Raw genomic sequence first — 23,252 nt, 5'->3', positions numbered from 1 at the left:
GGGGCCCCCAAAACGGAGGTGTAGTTAAAATCAAATTATTAAGCCCAGTGGTAATAGGGGGAAAAACTATGAACATATTTGTGTTTCCCCTTAAATTTACGACCCGATGGATGTAAAATTTATGATTTTTATGAAATATTTCAAGATTTTCGATATTGCAAAGTCCAAACTGAAAATTTAGAAATTTTCAAAATGACAGTTTTGATTTAACAACGTCTTAATCAAGTTTTTGAAAACCAATCTCTTTTGAAAATAGTTCCATTCATGTATAGAATAAGCTGTGAAAAGTTTAGAAAAAAGTTTAACTGAAACTGAAAATATTAAGCTTTAAAGATATTTTTCTCCTATGTTTTGCAAAAAAATGACAGAATTTGCCGTTTTTGCTGATTCAGCGAAAATTTTTATATATAATGTTAATTTTTTTTATTTAAACAAACTATCAACTCAAGGTGATAGGAATAGAATTCCAAGATTTTTTGCTTTTTCTCATATTTAGAATTTTCGGTTTTGTCAATGCTGATTCTAGGGCTCCAAAATACTGGTTGACCTTCAAGATGCTATATCTTTTACCCAGCCTCTAAAGTCTGTATTTGCATTTTCTGAACGGCATTAGGTGTAGAAAGTTTCCTATACCCTGTTTTCATAACTCATTCACATTATCCAAGGAGCTAGAGTGAGTTATATGCAATTTTTATCTAATTTTGGTGTTAAAATATTTCCTATGGACGCAAATATGTTATTTTGAATCTGTTTCAAACCAGCAAAAACATGCTCATTTTAACCATCATTCTTTCAAAATAAACAAAAATCGTTTAATTCTGATAAATCTACAAGTCAGAATCTTCATTTTAATGAAAACCTTCGTTTTGGGGGCCGTCTCCGTTTTGGGGGCCGTCTCCGTTTTGGGGGCCATATACTGTACTTTGAAAACATATTTCTGAGAAACTATGAGTTTCAAGCTTTAGGAAAACAGAATTTGAAATCCTCAATAAAGGATATCTCCAACGTTAGCAAAAAAATCTTCAATGGTCTCTTAGACCATGGTGTTTGATTTTTCTGGTCCCATTTTAATGCAGTTAGATGTTGATTTTGTTAGATTTGACAATAAGCAAATAACAATGAAATCACTTTTTAATAAGCAAGATACAAGAGTTTTGAGGCAAAAACTCCAAAATGTAGTCATAGTACAGGTAACTCTCTGTAATTCGAACCTCTATTATTCGAATCTTTCTGTAACTTGAACTAAAACATTGGTCCCCTCAGTTTGACAGTGGCTTAAATTACTCTCTGTAATTCGAATCTTTCTCTAATTCGAAGAACATTTTTGGTCCCTTGAAGATCGATTATGGTCTTTCCACGTGCACCCTTTACAGTAATAAATTATGGTAGAGCGGACACGTGGAAAGACTGTTTCAAATTATTCGAGTAGGTCATGATGACCAAATGATTTTAATCGTTTCTTTTTTACAAGAGTAAACTATATAAAAGCATAAAACTTTGATAGGCGTAGTGGTATAGTGGTTACCATCCTTGAGCACCACCTGGGAGGCCCGAGTTCGATACCCACTGTGTCACTACGATTCACTCGGCAAGTGAATGTACCTCCGCCTTGGTAAACCAATACCATGTGAGGGGAATTGGGTACCATTACTCTGGTGCAAGAGTGTGGGTAGATTAGACGGATATTGTGACGTGCCGTGGCACTCAGGAGGCTCGGCCTCGCGTGAGCATCGCTCTCCTAGTGTCGTTCGAGTGTTACGGTATACGCCATGGCTTGTCGTCGCCTCGCGTCTGTCAAGTCGCAGTCTGTCAGCGCCGTGATTCCTACTCCATCGGGAGTAGGACCCATTCCGAATACACTCGCAGGGCTCGTATCTAGATCTAGAGCGAATTATAGAGAGCCAACTGTAGACTCGAATTCAAAAATACACGAGAGTTAGAATTAATAAATCACGCAATCTTGTCTTTCCGATTCTTTGCAAAGTTCAATATTATTTACCCTCGCTAAACCTACGTTCTATTGTCTCCAGCAATAAATTTTCCGCATAAATTAAGCATAATTAAGTGCACAACTGTATCCGTCATTTTTTAAATTGTCGTTCAGAAACCACGGATGTGTATAATTATCTTTTAATTAATTGCTTGGCACGTGGTTGGTTGCATAATCATGCAATGACTTTCAAAAACCGCATAATTAGGTTCTTTCCACGTGCATCCTTTAAAGTAATAAATTATGGTAGAGCGGACACGTGGGAACACTGTTTCAAATTATTCGAGTAGGTCATGATGATTATTTTAAACGCTTTTTAAAAAAATACACCTTTTCGACCGTAGCCACCAATTGCCGCGCGGGCATTTTTTGTCCGCTTTATCCCGCTAAAACCGTCTCAGTCCTTTTTTCGGACCTATAGACAATAGAAAAATGTGTCAAAAAAGGATTGGATAGAGTTTAGTGGGATTATCAAATAATTAAGTGGCACGCACGCGCCTGACCGCGCGACTACTTTATAACAACTTTGATAATCCAAGAAAGTTTTAAAACTTCTCTTTTAAAACTTTCTTGGATAATCCAATTATAAAAAACTTAATTTATTAGTTAGTATAAAAAAATCACTTACCATCAGGTACCTATTAAAGCCCATTTATCAAGAAATTTTACCAATAAAATTCTCATCTCTTTTCTTTTGGAAATACAGTTTACGCTCCCTAATTCGACGTTTTAAATTATTTGAAAAAATTGAAATCCACCGCCAAACTAGACTGGAGTCGTTTATAATGCATGTAATACTAATAATAAACACAAATAATGATACGGGATTTAGTTTGTATAAACGACTGGAAGAATCCGGTGTTCCAGCCTTATAGATACCGGGCCTAGCTACGCAGAAACTTGCGTAGCGAGAAAACAATTTATTAAGCAACAACAAACTCTCAAAATAAAATCAACTCAAATGAAACATTTTTAACACACAAACCACACACATTTTATTTTCAAGAATTCTTTTTGAGCGGGAAAAAATTTTAATTGCGATATTGACATTTTTTTTTGTTTGGAGTTAGTGCACAAAGGTTTCTAGACGACTAAAATTTACTTTTTTGCTTTATTTCTAATATGTCTGAATTAGTCGTCTAGCTTGCTAGACTACCGCCAAACAAGAAAACATACACGTATCATCTATCGGGTGATGAAAACAGATGAAAATTATAGAGCGTCAACTACATTTTGTAAGTTTTTATTTTTTTCCCACAGGAAGTAGTTCCAATGCTGCGGTGAGACAGAGTTAGGAGTATTAGAGTTAGAAAAGTTGGGCTTTTTAATGAAGCCCGGGGGGGGGCACTCGATTTTGAAAACGACCGTAAGTTCGGCCAAAAATCAGGTCTCTAAAATCGGACCCTTACAGTGTAGGAAAAATTTGGCTGAAAATCGACCCTTATAGTGCAATTTTTCGAAAGTTTTTGTCCTTTTCAGAGCAAAATTTTTTGAAATTTCTCACATTTTACATCAAAATTTGGTAATTTCCCAAATTTTATACCCTTACAGTGCACTTTTTCCCACTTGCTCACAAATCAACCCTTACAGTGCACTTTCCAAAGTCCAAAAAACTTACCCTTAAGGGCCGCATGTCCGGTAGGTCACTTACCTGAAGTGCCCCCTCCCCCGGAAATGAAGCTCGAGGGTGTCAGTCGCCTTGTGTATTTCAAAACAAGAATCAGCCAAATTTAAAAATAACATTTTAATGATTTCCTTTCTAGACATTAGAAATTCATTTTTCATCATCAAGTTTTCGCATTAAAGTTTTTTGATTAACAGATGACGTTGTAACTCACGTACTGCCCACGCAATTCTTCTTCGAAAAATGAATTGTTTGCATAATTAGCTATTCTGCCGTCCCATGGTAAAACCAGGTAAGTCCACTGAGGTTCATTTTGAGAAAATCGCAAAAAGGCATAATCAGGTAAGTCCATTTTCAACTTTTTGGAAATTTTGGACTTACCTAATACAAGTTTTTTCAAGCAAAAATTATGGACTTACCTGGTTTTATCGTAGTAAATTCAGTCGTTGAAGTGGACTTACCTTTTTTTCTTTTTTAAAGAAGTCCTCATATTGCAAAATTTGAAACCCTTACATAAAATCTGTTTATATGGGATGATTCCTTATACCTTTAGGATTTTTTTATGCAAAAGCTATAAAAGTCCAAATTTTGGACTTACCTGGTTTTACCATGGGACGGCAGTATTAAGGCCGGTCTCCACTTGCGCGCACTTCAATCGCACTTTTTCGAGCAAAGCTTCCACGCTATTGGTCAAAAGAAAAATGAAGCAACTCCATTGGCGCGATCTGACGTAACGGTTGAACAAAGTTAAAATGTGTTCAACTTTTCTTTCGTGCGCTACATTATTTATGACGTAATTTTTTTTCCAAGCAAAAAAGATTGAAGCCCAAAAAGTGTGATTGAAGCACGCGCAAGTGGAGAATTTGAGCGGAAAAATTAATTTTGGGAATAATAATTGACTAGGGTATTTTAATACACCCCTGTGTCACAGACCCGCTGGGATCCTAAGCCCCACTGGAAAATCTGTCAGAAATTTCGTTCCCGGTAGGAAAATACCCTGGAATTTTAGCCCCACTAGGAAATTGACTCATCTTTTATCCCCACTCGAAATTAAACGTTTAAAAATTGCACTCCAAAACCATCCCCACTGGATTTTTTAACCTTTGAACAAACGAATTTCTATCCCCATTGGGATTTCAATAGGAATTTTCATCCCCACTGAGAAAAAAAGTTCCACCGGCGCTGTGAGACAGGGGTGTTTTAATCATTTTAGCCAATGCGACTAGGACCGATCTTCAAACAGGTCCTGGTTTCTTACGCAATCTCCGTAAAGAATCTGCCTGCCAAGTGTGGCGGTCCACTTTGGAGTCTTATTTTAATACAGTGTACCAAAAAAAAGTGGAAAATTTTGTACATAAAATAAAATCCTCAAAACTCATTACCTAAACTGGGCTAAGAATAATTAAAAAGAGAATATAAGTCTCTGTTCACTCACTAGATATTCAATTCCCTTTCAATTCATTTAATTGAATAGGTTTTTGAGATCGAAATATTCAGTATACCAGACATAACATTTGACATCTCATGTATCCACTTTTTTGGTACATGCTGTATTTAATTACGTATTCGAAGAAAACCGAAATATAGAAAATAATTTCTCTAAGAATAAACTATATGAAAAGAACTTAATGCTTCGATGAGCAAATATCAAGAATAATTTAGAACATTTTAGACTTTAAACACCAAATTTAAAAGATTGCTCAAAAATACTCAAAAAAATTTTAGGTTGAAATTCACAACATAACAGAGAACATCCGAAGACTTCAAAAATATTCTCATAAAAAGTGCAATGAATTTCAATTAAATTGGGCCAGGTTCACGTATTTCCTCACTTGGGACTTAGAATTAGGCTCCAATCGAGGTCCAGCAGCGTTTTAAAAAGATATCGTTGAATATTTCACAGACTATGTATATACAGTCGGATATTGTTGCGAAAAAGTGGGATTTTTTAGCGACAATGTACACCTTTTCGACCGTAGCCGTCAATTACCGTGCGGGCATTTTTGTGTCCGTTTTACCACCCTAAAACCGTCCCATTCTTTTTTTCGCACCTAAAGACAATAGAAAAAATTGTAAAAAAAGGATATCGAGTTAAGGGTGGTAAAACGGACAAAAAATAGCCGCGCGGCAATTGGCAGCTACGCTCCAAAAGAAGTAGTGTGGGGTATGAAATCATTTTCACATAATTATTTCCAATGGTCTATTCTTAAGCTAATAGAAAACATCACAATTATCTTGTTTTTGTAAATTCTCGAATGATATTGGTGCAATTGAAATTTATGAAACCATTATCTGACGTGTCAACGCTCATATTTGACAACGCTCAAATTAACTGTATTGCTTACTAAATCTCAACTAATCTACTACCCGGGAGGGGTGGAGCATCTAGGCAGGTAAAGGGTACGGGTATATGCCACTGGGTGCCTTTTCGGAACCTGAGAGACTTTGAAAAGTCATAAAATTAAATTTCAGTATCACTGAGGTACATGAAAAAGGAAGATTTTTTTCCCCTTGAAAGATAATTCGGACAAATTAGTCCCAAAAAGGGTCGTAAAATTCACAAAATTATCCTTTTATTAATCGTTTTAGAAAATCAGGCGGCGCATAATCTCCAGCTTGCAGCCCTAGTACGCCCCCAGGTTTACTACTACGCCCTCTCTAGTTAGTTTTTGTGTAGTAAAAGTCCCCTCCTTTGACGCCCAAACGAACGTAACCTGAGATCAGATTGTGATTGTTTTCTGCCCACCACACTGTAGCTCTAAAGGAATATGTGAAAACATAACAATCTGACGAATAAGCTATCTCAAAATCGTAAGGACCGCGCTCGTCTAAAAGAACTGGGAATGACAACAAAGTTACGTGGTTGTGTTTGAAAATAGGGCGTCATATCAGGAAAACTTAGTTTGTGACTTTCCAGCGCACAACAAGATTCTTGTTGCAGAATATTTTCCTCAGATGTTTAATTTTCAAGCGCCTTCAGAGGTTTACCGTAAGAAAATTATGAACAGATGTTATCAGGTTAAACGAACGAAAATTATACATATTGTTCGGTCGTATACAAACTAATTTGTGGTTGTTAAAGCTAAAGACTGTTCTAAATAAATATGTTTTGAATAATTCGTTGTTTGACTCCATATACCTCCACATAATTTATTCCCTCCCAAATAAAACCCACATAAATTATGTAATTCATTCAAGGAGCTTATTTCCTTGACGTCTCCACTTAAAAGTAGGGTAGGTGTTTTTTTATAAGAACAAACTATATAAGAACATAAAGGCTTCGAAGCCAAGACATCAAGAACAAGTCAAAAACATTTTAAGTCTTAGCGGACTCAAAAAAAATGCTGATTCTATAGGAAAATTGACAAAATAGTCGAAAAATAAGAAAAGTTTAAGAACACTTTTAGGCTTGAAACCCAAAAAGTTAATAATATCAGAATGCTTTAAAAATGTTGGATGTTCTTATAAAAAAACGTGTAATGTCATGACATTAAACATTATTCAATTGCCCAAAATTATTGTGGTTTGTTGTTTACTAGATTTTAATGAATACCCTCGTTCGCTGTGCATATTAACCAAAATAGACCTATTTAATTTATTTCCTACATAATCCCACATAAATTATGCAATTTTCTAAGTGTATTAGAGGCTGGAGATAATTACGTGGGCTATTACCCTAAAAAGGGAAAATGAGTTTTTTGACCGGCGGCTAAATAAATAGTCCGTTGCGGTTTTGTTGTTTTCAAGTTGAAGATACTTACTGTAATTGAGTTGTTTTTGAAATTAACTTTACTAATTACAATTTGAGGTTTCCTAAAAAAAGAGGTTGGCTGAAGGAGCTTTCCTAACTCGTAAAATGATAAGGGGCGTGACAATTGAATTTCATCAGATGAAAATGTAGAATAATTCTTCAATTACAGTATATAATTATCTTAATAATACAAAATGTTAAAAAATTGCTCCTGTGGTTACAAGAGCGAGACGCGTACCATATACGAGTTTACCCCCACAGAACAACGATTATTCTCCCAATGACTCACTAGATTGCGCAATACTGAAGTGAAAGGAAATTTTACATTTTTTTCCACATTGCATGTTTGTTTTTTAATTTTAACTTTTAAATTTTCTCAGCTTGTTCTTAATATTATGGTCATCTAAACCTTATGTTCTTAGTTTGTTTTTATAAAAAAGTGTATTTGGTAAAGTCATCATAAATATCATAAATATTTTTATCTTTTCTTAAATTTCGACACATAGCGAGAAAACTTCCTTTATCAGATGAAGAAATCTTATCAGATTATCAGATTACTGACACCCCTGTGCCACAGACCCGCTGGGATCCCAGCCCCACTGGAAAATTTGGCAAAGATTTGGGTCCCCGGTGGGAAAATACCCTGGAATTTCAGCCCCGCTGGGAAATTGACTTTAATTTCATCTCCACTCGAAAATCAATGTCTAAAAATTGCACTCTAAACCCATCTCCACTGGATTTTTAACCTTGGAACAATTTCTATTCCCATTGAGATTTCAATAGGGATTTTAATCCCCGATGAAGAAAAAAAGTTTCACCGGGGCTGTGAAACAGGGATGTACTGAAATAAAGGTCTAACGTTGTCAGGAGCAACCAAAATGCAAAATTGCTGACATACATGAGTAAACTTAAAATGGTAGCATAATCTACAGACGGGAAGTAAAGATCAATCAATAAATCTGACTCAAAGTTTCTATGGATAGTTTGCCAATAATGAAAATTCATCTTTCCAGCTTCCAGAATTACAGCATTTTGGATGACTACAACACTTTATAGCACGCAGAACTAATCTATTGGAGTTCGTAGGTAACGAACGTTTTAAGAAGTTAATCATCGCTTGACAGTCGAAAATGCCTAGGGCCCCTCTCGCTTGTAAGTGAAGTGAAGAAGGAAGTAAATAATCCGGGCGCAAATGGGAAAGTATCGACTTATAATACTCTTTTCCTCCATATATGTAAGGGAAAATAGGAACACAGGCTTAAAAGTTTGTAAATTTAAGAGAACATAACACACAATTTTAAAGTGGGTATTTTTCTAAACCTTAGAGGGGCTAAAAGGGGGGGGGGGGGGCAGTGGGGTTTTTTCCAATTTTTGAGGGGGGACGAACCTAATAGAACACTATGATCGGTTATTGCAAAGACGAATTATCAAGACTTACAATAGAAAATTTGTTGTTATTCGTCTAATGTGGTGCCCCTCTCGATCCTGATGATTTGATCCGCTTCGTGATCAGCATTGAATGCTGCCATTGACAGTTGCTATGGTATTCTCGTTGAATTTGAGCCTACAGAAAAATAGATTCGGTCCAACAATACCATTAGTTTGTCGTGTAAAGTTCGTCTATTTTATAAGTTAAGAACAATTTTGCAAGAACAACGAGGCTCAAGAACGCCAAAAAATGAACAATGAACTATGCTGAGCCCGAGATTTCTCAATTTCAAGCAACTAAGGGGTCAAAGTAGTAAAGAACGGGTAAAAAGTCCCTAAATACCTCAATAACACCCTATAAATAAGAACAGGATAAGAACAATTTGAGGCTTAAAGTGCCAAAAAATAAGAACAGCCGAGCCTCGACAAAAATTTATTGGTTCTTAAAAAAAGACGAGTATATTTGGAGCACTTATTCATGATACAATACAGAAGCACCCAAAAGTCAACGAGTGTTTTCCGCTAATCGGCATCGTAGAATTTGGCAACCAAACTAGACTATGCTACAGTCTAAGACAAATCACTATCTAAGAAATAAGCCCGAATCCGAAAAAAATTCGCAAACGGGTTTTTTGCCGCAAAGAGTTTACATCCGGTAGAGTTTGCCAGTCTTCGAAACTCTCCCGCCGATTATTTTTCCTTTTTCCCTCCATAACGCCATACCGCCATATTTTCCCGCCTTTACTATCACTTTAACGGACGATAACATCGTCTACAACTGAACCTGAGAATGCTATTGGGCTTTTCCATAAATAGTCCATGCCCCCCCCCCCCCCTGTTGAGGATATCAGATATCCAGGGGGCTAACGATTTTTGTTCAAAAGTGGATATCCAGGGGGTAAGCCTCTTTATAAGAGAGGATATCCAGGGGTTTGAGCATATTTTTAAGAGTGGATATCCAGGGGGTCTTTACTAAAAAAGTAGGATACCCCTGGTTTGATACTTCGAAAAATCAATATCCTCAACAGTGGGGGTAAATATTTCTTTCTGGAAAAGCCCATTTTTAACTGCTATTTACCAATTATACCGTAGTAAGGCTCAAAACCTTTGGCAAAAGTGCCATTTTTTTGCATATTCGGGTATATGTATAACATATTAAAATTTAGCTTGAATTTTCACCCTATAAAACTTGCTGATACCTGAAGACTATTTAAGGATGATTTTCCCAAAAAAGTTAGGATTATATCGTCATTTGTTTTTGTTAAAAAAAAGCCTAAACTAACAGGAGGTTTGAATTAGTGCAATTTATATGGGATGTATTAAAATCGACTCTCGCTAATTCAAGCTCGATCGGAAATCTTATTTGTTCGACGGAATTAAAGAAAAATTTGAGTTGTAGAAAGTATTATAAGTGGGTTTCTTCTTTGACGGGGACTGGGAACAAGTTTGTAAATTATAAAAGGATTCGAATTATAGAAGTTAGAATAAACAGAGAGTCTATTGTACTTTCGATAAGGATACAAACTTACACATTATAACAACAAATTATCTATAACAAAAGATATCCGAAGTGCACAATATCGTCTAGTTTAGAAAACTGGTGTACACATATCTTTACACTACATTTAATTGGTAAAGGAAATACCTGTCCTAATTATCAATTGTACAAATAATTACATTGCGTTTTTAAAGAAATATCGGATGCTACTATACCCGAATAAGATCAAAATAGTTTCATCTCACCCCAGCTTTCGAATTACTTTTTTCTACATATGTAGAAGATTGGGGTTAATCGAGGGGCCCGCAGTAACAGTCGAGATAAGCTTCAAAGTTGTAAAGAATAGCAAACTTTTCTCAATGTTGACAAAGCACTTTAAGAGATTATAAGTTCACTCTCTCTACTTCGATCTTCATGGGACCAAAAATTTTCTTCGAATTAGAGAAAGATTCGAATTACAGAGAGTAATTTAAGCCACTGTCAAACTGAGGGGACCAATAATTTAGTTTGAATTACAGAAAGATTCGAATAATAGAGGTTCGAATTACAGTGAGTTGACTGCAAGTAAATAATTGTGACAGATAAGCCCAAATTTTGACTAATAGGCTTACTCAAGCATCACAGGAAGAGTTTCTTATCTCGTGAAATAATGAAATCATTAAAAATGCCAAGAAGTACATCAATTATCTTTTCGACCAACCAATCAATTAACTCATAATTATCAATTATCATAATTAAGTTAATGACGTCAGAAAACGTGTAGATCTTCTATTTCCAAACAAACTATAAAAAATTCGAGATTGCAACATAAAAATGATGTATTCACGAATTTTCGTGTCACCTACAAAACTTGCTGACCTCTGCAGAATTTTTAGTTCAAGACGTTCAAAAGACATCCTTATAACGTACAATCTCATATGTTTTTGACGGACGACATAGATTGGAAAGCGGATCTTTTTTCTACGGCGCACGAATCATAAGCAAAGCTTCTAGAAGGTTTTGCTGGTACAAAAAACATCCATTTAACATCCAGGGCGAGGCGTTCGTTCACGATTAACGAAAAATGAAATTTCCGACAAAAGCGTAAAATGATGGAACGAAACGATCAAAGACCGGATTCTTCGGAAGTAAAGCTTATGTAAGCCTTATTTATTTTTGGGACCATTTTTGAGAAATTTTTTTGGTTTAGTGAGTGGGATATTGAAGATCACGAGATTTTGGTAATTTAGGACAATTAATCCAAGACTATTAATCTTTTGAAAGCTCCCAAGATTTACGTAAACCAGTACTCAATTTATTTTGTTCTTGCCAGCAAGATTTTAGGCAAATTTAAAAATACCATCTCAAAGGATATTATGACATGGACAGACTTTTGATTAACAAGTTCCTTCTTGGCGGAGGATTCTCAGGTGTAGGTGTCAATGATGTGTCTAGAGATGTAGGTGTCGGTAGTTTACCGTGGTTGCGAGATTCCAACACCAAATGTTGACAACATTTTGACAAAGTATTGCCCCCTATTTCATATCTTGACACCCGAGAATAAATCAAATTTTGAAAATAACTTCGGCTCTCAAAAGGCGAGTCTCCTGTTTTACTTAAGCCTGGTTTTAATATATAATTACCTTATTTTGGGGGTATTTAGACCCACAATATCCAACCCCCTCTTTTATCAGGCACCTCAGAGTATTCGAATAAAACCCTCTCTTTTAGTTGTCTATAGTTGTCTTGTCTTTCATTTCATCTACTTTAATCGTAGAAATTTTAGCGAGACTAATTTTAGCGTTTTAGCGAGTTTTCCCTATATTCGCTAAAATAAATATCGCTAAAACACGTCGAATCGACGTATCGCTAAAATATATCCGCGTGAAATTTCTGGTTATATTGCTTTGATACATTTTCATCAATAGGAAGGGTTTCAGTGCAAAGAAATGCTAGAAAACGAGTTCGGTCAATAACGTAATACGAGTATTCGCTAAAATTTATCCACGCGAAATTTTTTGAAATCTTGATTCGCTAAAATAAATCCAAGAAAAATCAAGATTTTCCTGACTCGCTAATATACGCTAAAATTAGTCTCGCTAAAATTTCTACGATTTAGGTTATAAAAAGTCTCACAAAAATACAACTTTTGTTTTTTGGAGCTCTGCTCTCATACTGGTCGAATTTTTTTCATATGATTTCTCACTCACGATTACCTTTCCAACGAGGACAAAATCAAACGCTGAATCAAATTCTATCAAAATTTTTTCACATTTGTAATTTCACTGGCAGCTAATTTGAAAAAGACTTTGGTAGTCATGGTCAATAAGATAAAAATTAAAATTTCTCCACTGTGGTGCAAATAAAGTCTGCTGGGACTTATCTTGCATGCATTGAGTTTCAACAAGAATGTGAATAGACTTAGTGGGTGATAGGCTTCTGACATAAATGGTTAATGAACAAATAAACATCGTGGAAGTCAGCACGTAAAGTATCTAATACAAGTATACCTTATCGGCCAAAACTTAGTCGGCCCTAAGTGACTAAATTTTGGCTTGGTGACTAAAATTAGTGCCAGTTAAAAATTTGGGCCGACTAAAATTTGGGCCAAATTTAAAGTTTATAATTAAGCTTTCCTTATTTTCCAGTATTTTAATCTTTCTCCTATTTTCCATCTGCTTGTAAATTTAGGCCCAAATTTTTAGTCGGTCTTAATTATTAGTTGGCCCTTAGTGACTAAATTTTGACGAGCTGACTAAAATTAGGGCCGACTATTAATTAAGGCCGACTAAGTTTTGGCCGATAAGGTACCAATACTATATGCGTACATGGTTAAGCGTATTCTGTACTAGTGTGTATAACGTGATAACGAAAGAATAATTTTCATTTTCATGGCCTCGCCTTAGCGCTCTTTTAAAAAGGCGATTCCCTCCATTTGGGGATGCGTTTAGGACGTACAATCAAATTAAAACTCCTGATTTCATGATGTCTATCCCCCCATCTTTCAGAAAATATAAACTCGCCGTGTAAGCTGAAGAGCCAATCGCTCCGTCTTCAGAAAAGAACACACCTGTATCAATGGACTCGTCAGACGGTATCCACCATGGCATCCTCTGTTTCGCCCCTTTTTTAATAATATCATCAAGATGAGACATGCATAATATTAGGACGGATCCCAAAATGATACAAGTCATCTGGATGATAGCCGGTCGTGCACATCAGGAGTTGTGATAACAGAGAATAAGATTATTAGTAGAGTGTTAGTGGGCCGAATTTTGTCGAAACAAGCTGAATGCGAAGGTAGATTTGTGTGAGTTCTTAGGCTTGGATATCAAAGTTGTCGTTCTCATAATTTTGAATCTTGTGCTATGGAGGTGGAATATTTGCATTTAGATTTAGTTGATTTGGAAGGAGAACCCCAAAACTGTACAAATAAGTAGTTAGGTTGCAAAAGAAAAAAATCTGGTTGATTGTCTTTGGGGTGAAGATTGCCAGTATCCATGGCATCCTCTGTTTCGCCCCCTATCCAGTATCCGCGACAGACAATATGGGACACAATGAGACCTCCCTTGAGGTATCCAACCAACGTAGTGACTGGAACTATCTATATTTGATCTAAATCACAGATATATATTAAATTTACTTGTAAGCTGTCATTGATAATAAAGAGGGAAAGGTCACCATTGTGTTTAAAGCCCCACTTAATGGATAGAGTTGAACCTTCAACTTTTCCAAGCAAGAAATATTGTAGTCTAAGATTTACGTCGTATTGAATCTAGCACTTTCTTCGTTATCAGCTGCATATTTTTCGAAATCTGGCGATATTATATTTAACTTTCAATCCAACGAAATGAATAACAAATGACAAGACTATCATGTTGAAATAAAGCTGGTTATTTTCTTCTCAAGATACACGTGCGCAATATTCTTATATCAACGCCTGAAAAACCGAAGGAAATCTTCAACCTTTTCTGGACAAGAAAAAGGGAAATCTTAAGCTGAGTCAAGGTATCTCACTTACCAAGTGAATTCTAATTACAGATTGGTACCAAAGCTAAACCCCCGACCACGACCACGACCCCGACCCGACGCCAGGCACTTTTCCGTACTCATAACGTTATTTGAAAGTTACAAATACATTACTTTAAACCGCCACTGACACTATGAATTATTTAACTCGAAAACGTCAAAACTTTTGAATCGCTATTTTTTCGCAATCTACATTAAGTGTCCTAGTTTGGCTAGTCTATCCCTAACCCAACACATGATTGATCGGAACGGTGTCGAGAAAAAAGCCGTGATCGTCTGGTACAGGCAATAATTTGGCTAACAACGTTAAATTAATGATAGGTGGTTTTTGAAGAACATAGAACAAGAATTTTCACCTAATTTGTTTATTCTTATCGTAGCCTTTAAGTTGAAAAGGCAAATGTTTGGCCCCTTTTACATTAACCTTTATCCTTCAGAAAAAGTCGGTAGAGCATTCGTCTTAGAATCTAAGGATTATGGGTTCGATCCCCGGTCATCGCCAACTGACTCAGCGAATGAGTAGCTTAGATTGGGTAATCTGATCTATGCAGTGAGTTACTTGAAGATGAGAGTAGGTGTGGTTCTGTACCTCAGCATTCGACCTCCCAGGTCTAGCGCAATTAGAAAAGGGGATAGACTCTCTCACTCCCGGCTCCGCCGACAGCCACCAGATTAACATACTTATTTTTACTCATCCTTCACATGCCTAAAAATAACCAAAATAAAGAGTCTACGTAAAAAAGGCGTATAAGGTAGTAATGCCATTGGTTTGACTTTGTTTTAACCTAGGGTGGCCTTGGTTAGCAAAAGTTTTACGGGATTGTTCGAATATCTTCCGATGGAATCTAACTATAGACACTTCGTCATTGTGAAGTCATAATCCAACCTTAGTACCTAGAAGTTTCTGACGATTCCATTGGTGCTTAGGTTCATCGAAAAATTTATTTCCTAGTTTCTGTCGGGGCGTTTGAAGTTAAGATTGTAAGAATGCTAAGGACAACCCTCTGCTTCATTTCTGGTCTTGAATATTCAATGATGTCAAAAATGAAAAAAATAATTGGATAGAAAATAATAGCCATTGATTGATGAAATAGCATTAATGAACACAAAAAAAGTTTCGATAATTGCAATATGGTATTGTGTGTGTTCAATAAAGCTCCCACGCTTCTTGTTTTAAAACCGAAATTGATTACCCACCTATTCGAGAACGAGGAGTTGGAGTCGTATATAAGGACTGCAACCAACATTCTAAATGTCAGTTCACTTTTCGATCATCTTCATTCACTCAAGACCTTATTCTTCTAAATAAAGAAGAACTTGTTCCAGACTAGAGGCATTTTGATCAAAGAAATCATAATTGGAATCGAAGTATTTATATAGGCAATAAAACAAAGAGGAAGATATTTTTTTGCAAAAATACTTAGCATTACAATACAAGATATACTGCATGATAATGTTGAGGAATACATTATACCAATTAGCATGGCTAACATTCTTTTGCATAATGATGCAATTAACGCATACATTATCATTGAAGGTAATTAGACAAATAAATTATGATTTTCTATTTTTCACAACTTTTTTTCTAGTTTCGTTTCGTGATACAAGCCGTCTGATTATTCCGTTTTTTATTGTTTAAGATAATTTATGTATTTCTATTCGGATTTAAATGACCTTTCTTGTTTAATCTGGAGAATTTTCGATCAGTTCGGATGCTGTTGAGGGATTATCACCACTGTTTTCGAACAAGCTTTATACACCTTTCGACCGTAGACACCAATTGCTGCGCGGGTATTTTTACCACCCTAAAAGCGTACCAGTCTGTTTTTTTCGCACATATAGATAATAGAAAAAAGTGTCAAAAAAGAATTGGATGGATCGAGTTTAGGGTGGTAAGTTAAATAATAAAGTAGCACGCGCCTGACCGTGCGACTACGGTCGAAAAGGTGCATTGATTGAGTTTGCTTGAGTTGGAAACTTAGCAGAAAATTAATTAAATTAATTATACTTATTTTTGGAGGAAAATTAAAAGTCTTTGTATTTTTTAAGGAAAATTAAACGTCTTGGTATTTTTTAAGGAAAATGGCATTTCTTTGTATTTTTGACGAAAAAAGACGATCTTTTTATGAAATTTCGTAAAATTTTTGAAAATTAAAGGATAGTTTCAAAAATATATTTCTATTACATTTAGGTTGAGAGCAATCAAGAAAGATGCAATTCCGTCACAGTAACGACAAAAGATGAAGAAGGCACCCTTACAACTTATACTGTATGTAAAGACCTTGACAACAGCATTCTTCGTATCCAAGTAGTGGTTAATAACAAAGATCGTAGCACTCAAAAACAATATGGTAGACAAGCTGCGGTAGAGAACGAGGCAGCCGATTTAGAAATCGATTTGGAAGGTTTCAACGAGAAAACATACCCACTCGGTACAAAAGGCGATGAATATACCCGATACACTTCGCTTGACTTCGATTCGCGAACGATTCATCGATTGTCAGGTGCTTTTAAACATATCCAACGATGCGTTGCGGATGGCAAATCAGAGCGCTGTCAGAAATACAAATCTCACTTGTTAGAAAATGAGAAATTATTGAGCATCGTTCTCCAGGAGTCTGGTAACAAGTATTTGATTGACGATAATGTGTCCGGCGCACAGAGGCCGAGAGTACGACGTCAAACAAGCTGGTGTCCTCCAGGCTTCAAGTGTCACGGTCGAACCAATGTCACTCAATCAAGCATTATTAAACAAAGCCCAACTCTAACGCCTAAAAAGCAAATGAGTATCGATTTACAGGTCAAAGGTACACCTACCACAACCGCCCAAGGATCGGGCGCGACGCCCACATCTAGCTCTGGAACCAATCAGCAACAAACGACAATAAAGAAAATAGTGATTGGCTTTCATGATAACTTGAACAAAAGAAAAAGAAGAAACACACTGGGAAGTGAAGAATTTTTAAATGAAGTTTTGGACGATTTACATCATTGTTTCGCAGTCGTCAGATTTTTCTCCAACCTCCATTAAAATGACATGTTTGACTCCATAAGGTTTACCAAATAGTAGGGAGGGGTCCCATTGATTTCAAAGCCACGAGAGCTAGAGTTGAAACTCTTGGATGGGAAATAAAACCACTTATTCCACATCCAAAAAGCGTGACGTGTGTTGTTTTCACACAAATGTCGTTTAAAGTAAAAACCGTCACCAGATTTTGAAAAATATACCACGTGAAAAAAAGAAAGTGTGTAGGGGGGGGGGTACAAAATTTGATCTACTTTATTTGCAAGTATTCTTAGCAATCTGAAGCTTCGCATGTAAAAGGAAATTCGAACGTTAGAAATTAAGATCGAATATTAGAGGTTTGAATTAAAGAGAATTGACTGTTTAAAAAATTTTATCATTGTTTTTTATTTTGATGTTTTGAATTATATTTTTTAAGGTAAACTAATTTTTTTTCAAAGATTTTATTGAATGTCACTTTGTTATTTAGATTTTATATTTTATTATTGAGGATTTATAGTAGACAATTAAATGTACAGAAAAAAAATACATATTTTCGTTTTTTTGATTTGATTATTCATCAACAGGTTACAGGCTTAAAATACCGTTAGAGTCTCTTTAACTCGAACCTCCACAACTCGAAAGGTCTCCTTAACTCGAGTGAATAAAATTTCTCAAAACCTTATTCCATAGCTCAAAATTTCTTTAACTCGAACAAATTCGTGATTCCTTTACGGGTTCGAGTTATAGAGACTCAACAGTATCAATGAAGATGGACACACATGAAGCGATGTTTTAACCCTTTAAGTGCCACGGTCATTTTCTAAGTTTTTTAAAGAAAATCGCCGGATCTAGAAGGAGCTTGTTCGGCGCCGCCCGATTTAGGAAGGGCGGGGTGGGCGGCAAAATGGGGTAGGTAAGGGGAATCAAAGCAGTAAGGCCCGCTGCGCAGACCCGCCTGAATAATAGAAAGGTACCCAGTAGTAAAACTTCAAACTAATTCGCTGGAAGACAGAATCAAGTAAAGCAGGGCCAAATTTAGAGGTTCTTGGATCACTCGTTGACCAAAAATGGTCAAAAAACGGTCAAAATCTTTAAAAAAGTGGATTTTTGTCAAATTTTTGCATTTTTTTTTCTTTTTGGCTTAAAATCTCGCTGAAAAGACTCACTTTTTTTTTTTGCTTGACCACGAAGCCCAATCCAATTCCTACGAGTTAGACTAAAAATGACGATTTCTAACTCAAACTGGGCATTACAAATGTGGGATGGAGCATGTTGCATTGCAAATACGCGAAAAAAAACTTCTTGTGTCCCCAGCCTTTACTCCCTACCCTGAGTATCAGAGGTTAAGTTTTCAAAGAAAATAGTAACCTCTGAAGACAAATAATAGAAACTAGCCGTATGCGCAGCGTCGCACGCTGCGTGTCCCAATCCAGTAAATCACTACACATCTAAAAAATTCTAACGGTAAAAAGATAGCCGCCGATCGATGGATTAGATTTTGATTTTAGGAAATAAAGGAGGAAGAAGATAACATTGCATTGCAATTTTTAACCACAATTAAATAAATGGCTTAGCAAAAGTATATTTTAGATCTTCTTGGCCATCGTGGCTAGCCATCGTGGTTGGACATTCGAGGGTGACTTTGAAAGAAAGTGATAGGGAGCCGCTATTGTAAACAGAAAGTTTTAAAGAGCATCTGAATAAGAATTCTTTAAAATGACGAAAAAAAATTGGGAAGAAGGTTGATTTTAACCCATCAAGCTCCAAACTTGGTGAATAGAAAATAGTATCTTGGGGTCTCAAAGTTAGTCTAGTGGTAGGAAATCTGCTTAAGGTGCAAAAAGATGATGGTTCAACGCCATGAAGAGGAGGCTTTGTAGAGCTTTGTTAGATTTTCGAAAACTTTTTACAAAACGTTGTAGACACACACGTTTAAGCGTATTAATATATAGATTAGAGAGACAATTTCAAAGTAAAAGTTTGAAAGACACTCTTGCTATATCCTTGAATGAAGTAACTAATTTTACGCAAGCCACAGTTGGGTTACTGGTTCAAAAGAATGCACGTTCTTCATAAAGACCAAAGTTCAAACCGGGACAAAATATTAATATAAAATGTTTTAAAAGTTTGAAAGTGATAGGGAGCCGCTATTGTAAACAGAAAGTTTTAAAGAGCATCTGAATAAGAATTCTTTAAAATGACGAAAAAAAATTGGGAAGAAGGTTGATTTTAACCCATCAAGCTCCAAACTTGGTGAATAGAAAATAGTATCTTGGGGTCTCAAAGTTAGTCTAGTGGTAGGAAATCTGCTTAAGGTGCAAAAAGATGATGGTTCAACGCCATGAAGAGGAGGCTTTGTAGAGCTTTGTTAGATTTTCGAAAACTTTTTACAAAACGTTGTAGACACACACGTTTAAGCGTATTAATATATAGATTAGAGAGACAATTTCAAAGTAAAAGTTTGAAAGACACTCTTGCTATATCCTTGAATGAAGTAACTAATTTTACGCAAGCCACAGTTGGGTTACTGGTTCAAAAGAATGCACGTTCTTTAAAAAGACCAAAGTTCAAACCGGGACAAAATATTATATAAAAATGTTTTAAAAAGTTTTGAAAGTGATAGGGAGCCGCTATTGTAAACAGAAAGTTTTAAAGAGCATCTGAATAAGAATTCTTTAAAATGACGAAAAAAAAATTGGGAAGAAGGTTGATTTTAACCAATCAAGCTCCAAACTTGGTGAATAGAAAATAGTATCTTGGGGTCTCAAAGTTAGTCTGTGGCGGAAATCTGCTTAAGGTGCAAAAGAATGATGGTCAACGCCATGAAGAGGAGGCTTTGTAGAGCTTTGTTAGATTTTCGAAAACTTTTTACAAAACGTTGTAAACACACACGTTTAAGCGTATTAATATATAGATTAGAGAGACAATTTCAAAGTGAAAGTTTGAAAGACACTCTTGCTATATCCTTGAATGAAGTAACTAATTTTACGCAAGCCACAGTTGGGTTACTGGTTCAAAAGAATGCACGTTCTTTAAAAAGACCAAAGTTCAAACCGGGACAAAATATTATATAAAAATGTTTTAAAAAGTTTTGAAAGTGATAGGGAGCCGCTATTGTAAACAGAAAGTTTTAAAGAGCATCTGAATAAGAATTCTTTAAAATGACGAAAAAAAATTGGGAAGAAGGTTGATTTTAACCAATCAAGCTCCAAACTTGGTGAATAGAAAATAGTATCTTGGGGTCTCAAAGTTAGTCTAGTGGTAGGAAATCTGCTTAAGGTGCAAAAAGATGATGGTTCAACGCCATGAAGAGGAGGCTTTGTAGAGCTTTGTTAGATTTTCGAAAACTTTTTACAAAACGTTGTAAACACACACGTTTAAGCGTATTAATATATAGATTAGAGAGACAATTTCAAAGTGAAAGTTTGAAAGACACTCTTGCTTTATCCTTGGATGAAGTAACTAATTTTACGCAAGCCACAGTTGGGTTACTGGTTCAAAAGAATGCACGTTCTTCAAAAAGACCAAAGTTCAAACCGGGACAAAATATTATATAAAAATGTTTTAAAAAGTTTTGAAAGTGATAGGGAGTCGCTATTGTAAACAGAAAGTTTTAAAGAGCATCTGAATAAGAATTCTTTAAAATGACGAAAAAAAATTGGGAAGAAGGTTGATTTTAACCCATCAAGCTCCAAACTTGGTGAATAGAAAATAGTATCTTGGGGTCTCAAAGTTAGTCTAGTGGTAGGAAATCTGCTTAAGGTGCAAAAAGATGATGGTTCAACGCCATGAAGAGGAGGCTTTGTAGAGCTTTGTTAGATTTTCGAAAACTTTTTACAAAACGTTGTAAACACACACGTTTAAGCGTATTAATATATAGATTTTATCGCACATGTGTCAATCTAATCACTGTAGAAAAAATCAAAGAAGAAGAGCAAATATTACCATATTTATGTCTAGCAGACTGTATCAATATGCAGTTTACTATTTACAAATTCCACAAAAACCTCCAAATGTAGTTGAAATGAGTTTATTTCGAAAGAAATCTTTTACATGATCCCCAAATGTATAACAGTAATTACTAAACTTTTAATTATGGAAATGTCACTTTAATTGAATCGAAATAATAGACAGACTTTATATTATGATTCTCTATCACTGACTCTTTTTACAAAGCATTGATGACTTTTTGTAAGTTGTGTTTTCAACGACGGGAATAAAGATATCGACTATTACGCTCATCCGAGATCTTGGATGGTCGTCATGGTTACTTTTGTCTTCGCTGATTGCGCGATGAATAGAATCTCGATTCGTCGGCACAGCGTAAATATATGATTTTGAGCTGTGCTTTTCACGGTATTTACTCCCAAGTATAAGAAATATATCAAAAAGTATAGACTGCCGTCATTTCTTTGGACATTTCTTTGGAGATTACAAAGAAGCATTCGGCGAGCCATTTTCACGAAATATCTGCTGTTCTTTGCCAGGGGACGCTTTTTGATGAAAAAGTGAACAACAGGTTTCATTTTCTAGGAAGGTCGATTTCTTTCAAAACATCTGCTGGTCGCTTACAGGAGATAACGTCCCTTAGAGAGACTAGCTTTTGCTGAAAAGGTGGCCCCTAGAGAGACTTTTTTGAATAATTTTCTTCGATTTTTAAAAAACTCCCTACCCCTAGAGGGACTAATTTAAATTTTTCTGATTTTTGCTACCCTCAGAGAGATTTTGAAAGGTGGAAAAAAACCTTACCGTCCGCACATACCCAGCACCCATTTTTGCCTACTCTCCGGTAATTAATAGCCGGGGGTTTGGAATAAGCGGGGGGGGGGAGTTGGAAAAAATCTAAAAATAATAAGCGGGGCTTTACTATTTACGAATTCCCCAGAAACCTCCAAGTGTAATTGAAATGAGTTTTTTTCGAAAGAAATCTTTTACATGATCCTCAAATGTATAACAGTAATTACTGAACAATTAATTATGGAAATGTCACTTTAATTGAATCGAAATAATTGACAGACTTTATGTTATGATTTTCTATCACTGACTCTTTTTAACTCATTGATGACATTTTTTAGTTGTGTTTTCAACGACGGGAATAAAAATATCAACTTTGAACTTCATCCAAGATCTTGGATTGTCGTCATGGTTACTTTTTTCTCTGCGTTGATTTCGCGCTGAATAGAATCTCGATCGGTCGGCACAGGTCAATATATGATATCAAACTGTGCTTTTCACGGTTATGAGGATTTGCTTATCCGATCATTTTCAGCAAAGACAAAAATTATGTTTCGGTAATTGTTTCCAGTGGGAAGGGGTCCCATTGGTGAGAAGGGGGTGGCGGCGTGTTAATGAGATTTTTGGAGACTTTTCAAAGATCAGGTTTGGTGGGTCTGAAATACACCTTTTCGACCGTAGCCACCAATTGCCGCATGGGCATTTTTATCCCACTACCATCCCAGTCCTTTTTTCGCACCTATAGACAATAGAAAAATGTGTCAAAAAAGGACTGGGACGGTTTTAGTGAAAATGCTCGCGCGGCAATTGGCGGCTACGGCCGAAAAGGTGTATTGTTCTCATTATTGAACGTTCTTAACGAAATTCGTCGTAAACGTAAACGCGTTTCCCAGAAGATCTCTTTCAATTCAATTTTGGAAAAGATAGTCACATTACATGAATCATAAAGTGATCAGTTATGCATTGTATAAGAACTAGAAAAAAGTGGGTTAAAATCAGTTTTTCCAACATGCCTTTTTTGTTTGCTTTTTGCTACCTACTTTTTGTCTGTACAAAATTTAAGCGTCCCTGTGTCCGAGAATCGAATCAGAATTGTTTTCATATTTTCTTTTGGTGTATTTGTTTCAGTCTCTTTTTCTTGTAGCACAACATTCTTATAAAAAAGAGCGCATTCCAAACCTCCAAGTACATGTTTTTTTGTATAAGAACATA

General features: G+C 35.8%; 1 protein-coding gene across 1 annotated transcript in view; it reads right to left on the bottom strand.

Moving 5' to 3' along the window:
• LOC136799986 (contactin-2-like) overlaps nt 1–8,930 on the bottom strand; it is a 61,026-nt gene extending 52,096 nt beyond the window's left edge. The window contains exon 1 of the mRNA XM_067056610.1: nt 8,804–8,930. The gene's annotated coding sequence lies outside the window, so the exon portion shown is untranslated. The remainder of the gene's footprint in view (nt 1–8,803) is intronic.
• Between the last annotated feature and the right edge of the window lie 14,322 nt (nt 8,931–23,252).

Source organism: Clytia hemisphaerica, unplaced genomic scaffold (genome assembly GCF_902728285.1).
Source record: "Clytia hemisphaerica strain Z4C2 unplaced genomic scaffold, Clytia hemisphaerica genome assembly, whole genome shotgun sequence".
Taxonomy (NCBI): Eukaryota; Metazoa; Cnidaria; class Hydrozoa; order Leptothecata; family Clytiidae; genus Clytia; species Clytia hemisphaerica.
The sequence above is the reverse complement of the archived record's forward strand: the minus strand, read 5'-3'. Positions and strand labels throughout refer to the sequence as shown.